The sequence below is a fragment of the Puma concolor genome, chromosome C1, assembly GCF_028749965.1.
Source record: "Puma concolor isolate L17-30 chromosome C1, mPumCon1.1.hap2, whole genome shotgun sequence".
NCBI lineage: Eukaryota > Metazoa > Chordata > Mammalia > Carnivora > Felidae > Puma > Puma concolor.
The window spans coordinates 40,947,001-40,955,811 of record NC_141674.1 but is presented as its reverse complement, the minus strand read 5'-3'; the positions used below and the strand labels follow the sequence as shown (position 1 = coordinate 40,955,811).

General features: G+C 38.2%; 1 pseudogene; it reads left to right on the top strand.

Moving 5' to 3' along the window:
- The first annotated feature begins 4,860 nt into the window (after positions 1-4,860).
- LOC112863643 (histone H3.3A-like) lies at positions 4,861-8,073 on the top strand (annotated as a pseudogene).
- Positions 8,074-8,811: the final 738 nt, after the last annotated feature.

The following is an 8,811-nucleotide window of genomic DNA, read 5'->3' as shown; positions in this document are numbered from 1 at the left end:
TACATACCACTAACATGACATAGGACTGTTGATGTTGATCTCCTGACTGAAGTAGTATTTGCTAAGCTTTTCTACTATGAAGATTTTCCTCACCCACAACTTTCCGTATTGTACTTTTAGGAAGGAAGGCAGCCTACATTTAAGGAGTAGAAACTTATGCTCCCCTTCTTTTAGGTTTGAGTATCTATATACTGTATTTGGAAATTTTATGCATAAGAAATTTGCCTATTCTCACCCATTAATTAATTAATTTAGTCATTTATTTGTACCATTACAGACTCATGGATATTTATTTTATATTTTTGGTTACAATTTAATGCTACTTTTATTCTTTCTTTCTTTCTTTCTTTAAATATTTATTTATTTGGGGGAGAGTACAAGAGGGGGAGGGACAGACAGAGGTGGACAGAGGCCCTAAAGGGGGCTCTGCACTGACAGGATGAAAGCAGCAAGCCTGATGTGGGGTTCAAACTCACGAGCCACGAGATCATGACCTGAGCCGAAGTTGGACGCTCAACCGACTGAGTCACCCAGGTCCCCTGATGCCACTTTTATTGTGTTGCTCAACTTATTCCATTTTTGTAATTGAGAGTTCTTTCAGCTGGCTCACATTTTTTATTCTGTCTATCCTGTTCCCCTGGCTTGTCTGTAACCTCCCACTCATGAGAAGAATTATATATACGTGATCTTAGTTAATCCTGTGAGCTAAGAATTAGTATGTCATTTAATAGTTGAGGAAACTGAGGCTCAGAGATAATACATTTTTTCAAAGACACAGTGATTAAGAGGTGGAAACCAAACTTCTTCTGGGAGAAAAAGAATATTTAAGGCAAAAAATTAAAAGGTATGTGGTTTGTGTAGTAGACCATTCTGATGAATTGGTAAAATGCATTTAAGCTATGTTGATATGGTCCAGAATCAAACATAGACGAATTTGACATTATACCAGTTGTTTCAATGTTGTGTGCACATCTTTGAGGACCAAACTATTACACTGAAGATATGTTGTTAATTGTACATCACCCTGTGAGTCAACTGTAAAACTTCAAATTTGTTTTATATCTTCTAAAAGAGGCATAACTTGTTCTGAAATCATAAAGATCATTTTATGTTGTATATTTTAAGTCAATTGACTGAAGAATAATAAATAGTAATGGATTAGATAGGGAAATTGCACCTCTAGTCATATTTTTCCTGACCCACTTAAAAAACCCAAAACAGCAGGGTGCCTGGGTGGCTCAGTAGGTTAAGTGTCTGACTTCAGTTCAGGTCATGATCTCACGGTTCATGAGTTCTAGCCCCGTGTCAGGATCTGTGCTGACAGCTCAGAGCCTGGAGTCTGCTTCGGATTCTGTCTCTCCCTCACTCTCTACCCCTCCCTTGCTCACACTCTGTCTCTCTTTCTTTCTCAAAAATAAATAAACAATTTAAAAAATCCAAAGCAACAACCATGCCCCCCAATTATGGCCTATTTTGAAATATTAATTTTGGCTTGTTCTTGAAAATGGAACTCTGTGATAAAAGAGCGTGGGAAACACTGCATCTATCAATCCCCTTTTGTAAATTCACACTTGCCTATTAAGGCAGTTGAGAAAACCTGCAACAAAAAATCAGTTCAGTTCAACTTTTGAATCACTGTTTCCCTTTGTCTATAGAATGCTGTTTTCATGTAAAGGCTATTAACATCCCATATATCTATATCTATATCTATATCTATATCTATATCTATATCTATATCTATATCTATATCTATATCTATATCTCCCTTATATTTGGAGCACAATTGCTTCTTCATTTCACAAGCGAGGGGACTTGGTTTACTTCTTCTATTTTCAAAATCTGAAACAGGGCTTGGCACATAGTAGTTACTCAATATTTGTCAAATGAATGAACAAATATTTATTGAGCATCTACTGTATGTCAGTCACAAGGAATATTATGAAAAAACAAACATGCTCTCTAGGCAACTTACACTCTAATGGAAAAGATTATAACTAAGCAAGTAAAAAGTAAAATTTTCGATAAGAGTTAGGGAAACAAACACAATATTGAGATGAAGCATAAAAGAGGTGATGGCAATGGTACTTTTGAAGATAAGTAGCTAGATACTAAAATACTTTTTTTTTTAATTTAAGAGAGAGAGAGAGAGAGAGAGAGCACAGGGGAGGGGCAGAGGGAGAGAGAGACTCTTAAGCAGTATCCATGCTCAGGATGGAACCCAACATGGGGCTCGATCTCGAATGAGCCACCCAAGTGCTCCCAAACAGTTAGCTCTTTAAAGCATTTACTCAAACAAGTCAATAGTTAACCAGAACTTGAATATTTCTTTTTTAAAGATTTTATTTATTTATTTATTTTTTATTTTTTATTTTTTTATTTATTATGAGAGAGAGCAGAGGAGGGGCAGAGAGAGACAGGGAGACAGAGGATCCCAAGGAAGCTCTGCACTGTCAGCGCAGAGCCCTATGTGGGGCTTGAACCCATAAAGTGTGAGATCAGGACCTGAGCTGAAATCAAGGGTTGGCCGCTTAACCGACTGAGCCACCCAGGCACCCCTGAATATTTCTAACATCAGCTTTCAGTCAGAACGCATGTTGAAATAGGTTATATTAATTTAAGTACTTGCATTAAATGGATAGCATGCTCAAAAGAACTTAAATTAAAAGAATTTCATAAAGGAACTATCTACAGAAATACGGACAAGTTTAAAGGAAGAAACAAGGAAAGAAGAGGATCTCAAGAACCAAAGACAGCCAGAAGTCATTAGCACCTTTAGACCTGAAAAACAAGGAAGTTAGTGGGAGCAAGGCTTTGGGGGTTGACTGAAAAAAAATTATATTAAGCATCTAGGTCATATGCAAGTAATACAAACATCATCTATATAAATAGGCCAAAACTGTGATTCCATTTAGACAAAAATCAAATTTGTCTTCTTGACTGCCTCAGTACTTAATCACAATCCTCACATGCAATGGCACTCAAATGTGTATTGAACATACAGATTGCATCCAGCTCAGTCTTTCACACATGGTTTCCTACGAACCATCAAATAGTCATATAGATTAGTAGCTACCAGCGGCAGGGATGCACTGCAAAAGTACTTATCTGTCTGCCCAAGTACTAAAAGTATCAAGTAAGCATGAGCTGGGGAAGGCAAAGCCAACAGTTGAAAATACTGGTAAACAATGTCCTCTTTTACTAATTTTCTCACTGTTATTAACCCTCAAATACTGCCTCATCCCTTGTTGGTTTCCTTAAATTCTGCTTATGCCTTTGTAAACATATTCCCTTTATTAAATTCTACCCCCACACACAAAAATTGCACCTAACAGATGCAAATTTCTTGAATAGCGATAATCATATGAGTTAATGATTGTTTTGAAAATTTGAATACAAAGTAGTAACTGCAGCTAAAAAGCCAGGGTAACTTTTATAAGAGTCATAACATTCCAAATTTAAAACTATGTTCTATTTGGCAATTATATACTTCAAATGAAGAAAATTATTTTCTTGTGGGTCCAGTAAAGAAACCAGAGAAATCAGCAATAAGCTGAACAGAGGTTTAAAAGGGTCCTGGCCCAAAGGTGCAAAACAGGTTTTCTTTCATGTTTACTTTTAAGTGTGTGAGCAGTGAATTAAAGAGCACCTTAGAAAACTATGTTTTCCATATAGAGGAATTTGCCATGAATTTTCATATATAATCACATTATTCCATTCTATGTGGAAAAAGATTAAACATTGACCTTTTTAAAAGAACAAAATGGCTCTAGGTAATTTTATTTATTTATTTATTTTATTTTATTTTATTTTATTTTTAATTTTTTTTTTCAACGTTTATTTATTTTTGGGACAGAGAGAGACAGAGCATGAACGGGGGAGGGGCAGAGAGAGGGAGACACAGAATCAGAAACAGGCTCCAGGTTCTGAGCCATCAGCCCAGAGCCTGACGCGGGGCTCAAACTCACGGACCGCGAGATTGTGACCTGGCTGAAGTCGGACGCTTAACCGACTGCGCCACCCAGGCGCCCCTCTAGGTAATTTTAAATATCTGTTTAAAAACAGGATTTTGGGGGGTGTCTGGGTGGCTCAGTCAGTTAAGCATCTGACTTCGGCTCAGGTCATAATCTCGCAATTCATGAGTTCGAGCCCCGTGTGAGGCTCTGAGCGGACAGTGTGGAGCCTGCTTGGGATTCTCTCTCTCTCCTCTCTCTCTGCCCCTCCTCTGCTCATGCTTTCTCTCTAAATAAATAAACACCCCAAAAGAAGAAGCACTTTATTTTTTTATTAAATTTTTAAATGTTTATTTATTATTGACAGACAGAGAGACACAGAACGTGAGCAGGGGAGGGGCACAGAGAGGGAGAGACACAGAATCTGAAGCAGGCTCCAGGGTCTGAGCTGTCAGCAGAGAGCCCGATGAGGGGCTTGAACTCAAAAACTGCGAGATAATGACCCAAGCCAAAGTTGGACGCTTAACCGACTGAGCCACCCAGGCGCCCCAAAAGAAGAAGCACTTTAAAAACGAAAGGATTTGTTTAGGTCATGTGAGTTAATTAACATTCAAAAACATGCTACTGAAAATATAATGGATTATAAGCACTAAATTCGGTATTTATTTTTCTTTTCTTTTTTCCCACTTAATCTACTATATATGTATAGAATTATGTGATGTTTATAACAGAGAACATAAGCAATTAAATGACCATGTTGCAACATTAGAACCAAAATTGCCTTTTTTGCCAGAATCCATTTATGCAAGTGCTTAGGTGGGACTGGCTCAATACTCTCAGAGATAGGTAAACTTAGGTTTGGCCAGACAAAGCCACAGTGATTATTTCAGAAACTGGTTACTTAGAACCAATGAGGCTCAATGACAAAGAAGGTAAGAAGTCATCAGATTCATAACATATTTTGATGATGCAGTCAGCAGGATTTGCAAATAGTTTAGATGGTATAAAAGAAAGAGAAGAGTCAAGACTGATTAACTTGAGCATTTGGGTGATGGTAGCCACATACTGAGATGGGAAACACAGGAGAAAAAAGTTTTAATAGAATAAAAATTAAAGGTTTAGTTCTGGACATAATAAATTTGAGATGTCTTATTAGACATACATGGGTATAAGACATGCCCAGCAAACAGTTGCACAGGTGAGTTTAAGATAAATTTAGAATTCCTTAGGGTAGATTCCTAGCAGTAGAGTTGTTGTATCAAAGGTTATGTGCGTTTTTACTGAGTTGTGCTGGAGCTAGCTTCTGCTGGCTCATAAGAGTTGATTGTTAAATTTTCAAGAATTTTTTGAGCCAATTGTTAGAGATATCCATTTAAAAAATTAAATTACATAACCTTACAATTAAATACATTATTTTTAAAAAGAAGGAAAATGGGGGGAGGGGGAGGTTGGTCAGAGGAGGTCTAGTGGAGAGCTAGGATATTCACCACTGCCCAGCAATAATGGGCATAAATGAGGCACTCCTGTCTTTCCCAGGCAGAATGGTATCATTTGAAACACTAGTGGGGAGTCAGAAATTCCATTCCTGCACAGCAGTAATGAATAGCCCCCACCTTGCATGTAAACAGAGTCCAAACTGGAAATCTGGACTTGTACCCTGACTTCTACCCCAACTTGTCAGTGATGAGGTGGTGGGCATTTCCTTTCCCCTGCCATATAAATGTCAGGGAAAGCTAGCTAAAGCAGGAGATTTAAATCATATCCATAGTCTTGTAACACAAAACCCCCAAATATCAAAATTTCAATAAAAAATCATACACCCCACCTGGAACCAGGAAAATCTCAAACTAAATTACAACCTGAGATGATAGAGATATTAGATCTATCCCACAAAGTTTAAAGTAGCCATCATAAAAAAAATACTTCGAGCAAATGTAAAACTAGCAAATGTAAAACCATGTTTGAATCATAGAAAATTAAAAATTCTTGGCAAAAAAATAGAAAATGTAAAGATGGACTAAATGAGAATTTTAGATATGAAAAATATAATAACCAAAATAAAAACTCAGTGGATGGGCTCAACAGCAGAACAGAGGGATCAGAGGAAAGAACTAATGAACTGCAAGATAGAACAATAGAAATTACTTTATCTGAACAACAAAGAGAAAATAGACCAAAAAGGAAAAAAAAAAAAAAAAAAAGAACAGAGCCTTAGGAATCTGTGGAATCATAACAAAAGATCTAATGTTTATGTCAGCAGAATCCAAGAAGAAGAGAAAGAGGGAGTGGTTAAAAAAGTACTTGAAGAAATAATGGCTGAAAACTTTCTAAACATGGGAAAAGACACATACCTACATATTCAATAATCTGAGTGAACCACAGAAAGGATAAACCCAAAGACATCTAAACCAAAACATAGAGTTAAACTTTTGGAAACTAAAGACAAATTAAAAATCTTGAAAACGGGGAGAGAAACAGTACCTTGCCTATCAGAGAAAAACAATTCAAATGACAATGGATTTCTCATTGAAAGTCATGGGAGTCAGAAAGTAGTGACACACCACTTTTAAAATACTAAAAGAAACAAACTCTGAACCCAGAATTACATATCTGGTAAAAATACCCTTTAGGAATGAAGGGAAAATCAAGACATCCTCAGATACAGGAAAACTAAGAAGTTGTCACCAACTGTAAGAATTGTTAAAAGAGTTCTCTAAACAGAAAGGAAGGGACTAAAAAAAGCAAGGTTGGAGCATTAAAAAGGATGAAGAAATATGGTAAAGAAAAATAAAATTAATTAGCTTTTCTTCTTTTTTTGAGGTTTCTAAAACATGCTTGACAACTGAAGCAAAATGTTTAACAGTGACATGGTTATACATGTATGTACAAGAAATATTTAAGACATTATAAAGGAGGGAGTGTAAAGGAAAACAAAGGACAATATGGTTTCTATACTCCCTTCAAACTAATAAATTGACATCAGTAGACTGTGATAAGTTATGTATGTATGATGTAATACTTCGAACAATCCCTAAAAAAACTACACAAAGAGATGCATGATAAATAAATAAAAATGGAATTCTAAAAATATTCAAGCAATCCATAGGAAGGCAGGAAAGGAAAATACAAAGACAAAGAACAGGACAAACAGAAAATAAAAAATAAAATGACAACTTACACTCTAAAATATCAATAATTACCTTAAATGTAAATGGTCTAAATACAAATCAATAGACAGAAATGGTCACAGGCACCTGGGTGGCTCAGTCAGTTAAACGTCCATCTTCGGCTCAGGTCATGATCTCACAGTTTGTGAGTTTGAGCCCTATACCGGACTCTGTGTTAACAGCTCAGAGCCTGGAACCTGTCTGGGATCCTGGGTCTCCCTTTCTCTCTGTGCCCCTCCCACGCTCGTGCTCTGTCTCTGTGTCTCTCAAAAATGAATAAACATTAAAATTTTTTTAATAGATATAAATGGTCAGAGTGAATTAAAAACACAACCCAACTATTCTATAAGAAACTCACTTCAAACATAATGATATAGTCAGGTTGACAGTAAAAGAACAGGGGAAAAAGACATCATACAAACATCAATTAAAAGTAGTAAGTAGTAGGGTTCCCAGCCACTACAGTGACCACAGTGACTTGCTCACACCAGTGCCACCTAGTGTTTGCTGAGCTCCAGCCTAAGAGGGGTAAGTAAGGAGGTCTCTACACCATGACTCCTACAAAGCCAACTGCAAATCCACTAGTGGTAAAGTACCAAGGAAGCAACTGGATACAAAAGCTGCTCTCAAGAGTGGGCCCTCTACTGGAGAAGTGAAGAAACCTGTTACAGGCCTGTTACTGTGGCACTCTGTGAAATTAGCCATTATCAGAAGTCTACTGAACACTTCTGATAACCAAACTTCCTTTCCAGCGGTTAGTACAAGAAATTGCTCAGGACTTCAAAACAGATACGTGTTTCCAGAATGCAGCTATTGGTGCATTTCAGGAGGCAAGTGACGCCTATCTGGTGGGCCGTATTGAAGAAACCACCATTTGTATTATCCATGCCAAACAAGTAACAATCATACCACAATAAATCCAGCTAGCACATAGCATAAGTGGAGAACATGCTTAAGAATCCACTATGGTAGAGAGGAAGAGCCAAGATGGCGGAATAGCATGGAAGTTTCTTGTGTGTCTCCAGACCATGAAATACACCAGACCAACACGAAACCATCCTACTCACCTAGAACACTGATTGGAGGATTAACACAACAATCTGCACAACCTGAACCATAGAATTCAGCAGGTACATGCCACGGAGAGGTGAATTTGGGGAGCAAGAAGCTGTGAAAAGTAGGGAACCGCTTTTGAGGGTGGAGAGAGGATGGAGACGGGGGACAGGGGGAGCATACTGGAAAAGCACCCCTCCCCAAAAGGGGTGCTTTTCCTGTATGCTCCCCCACACCCCAAAAGCAGCTGGCGAGAAAGTAGAAAACTGGAAACAGCCACAGGGACTAAACTAAAAAGGGAGAAAATAGAAAGGAGAAAGGAGAGGGTTTAAATTCCATTAAGACTGTAAACAAAGAGAGCACAAAGGCTGCAACTCTGCAGCCCGATACCTGGTGGTGCTCTGGTGGGACAGGCGAATCCTCAGGAACAGAGTGGGGTCCAGGAGGTTCTTGGGCCACACGGGGAAATGAGGTTCCACTGATGGAAGGACATTTGGTGGAGACTGTTGAAGCCACCTGGTCCCAGCAGACCCCGGAAGGCGGCCACATTCGCTGGTGCTGGGGCAAGTTCGTTGAGGGTGAAGCCTGGTGCCAGATGTGTGTTGTGATTTTCCATAATCCCTGAAACGCTGCTGCTACAC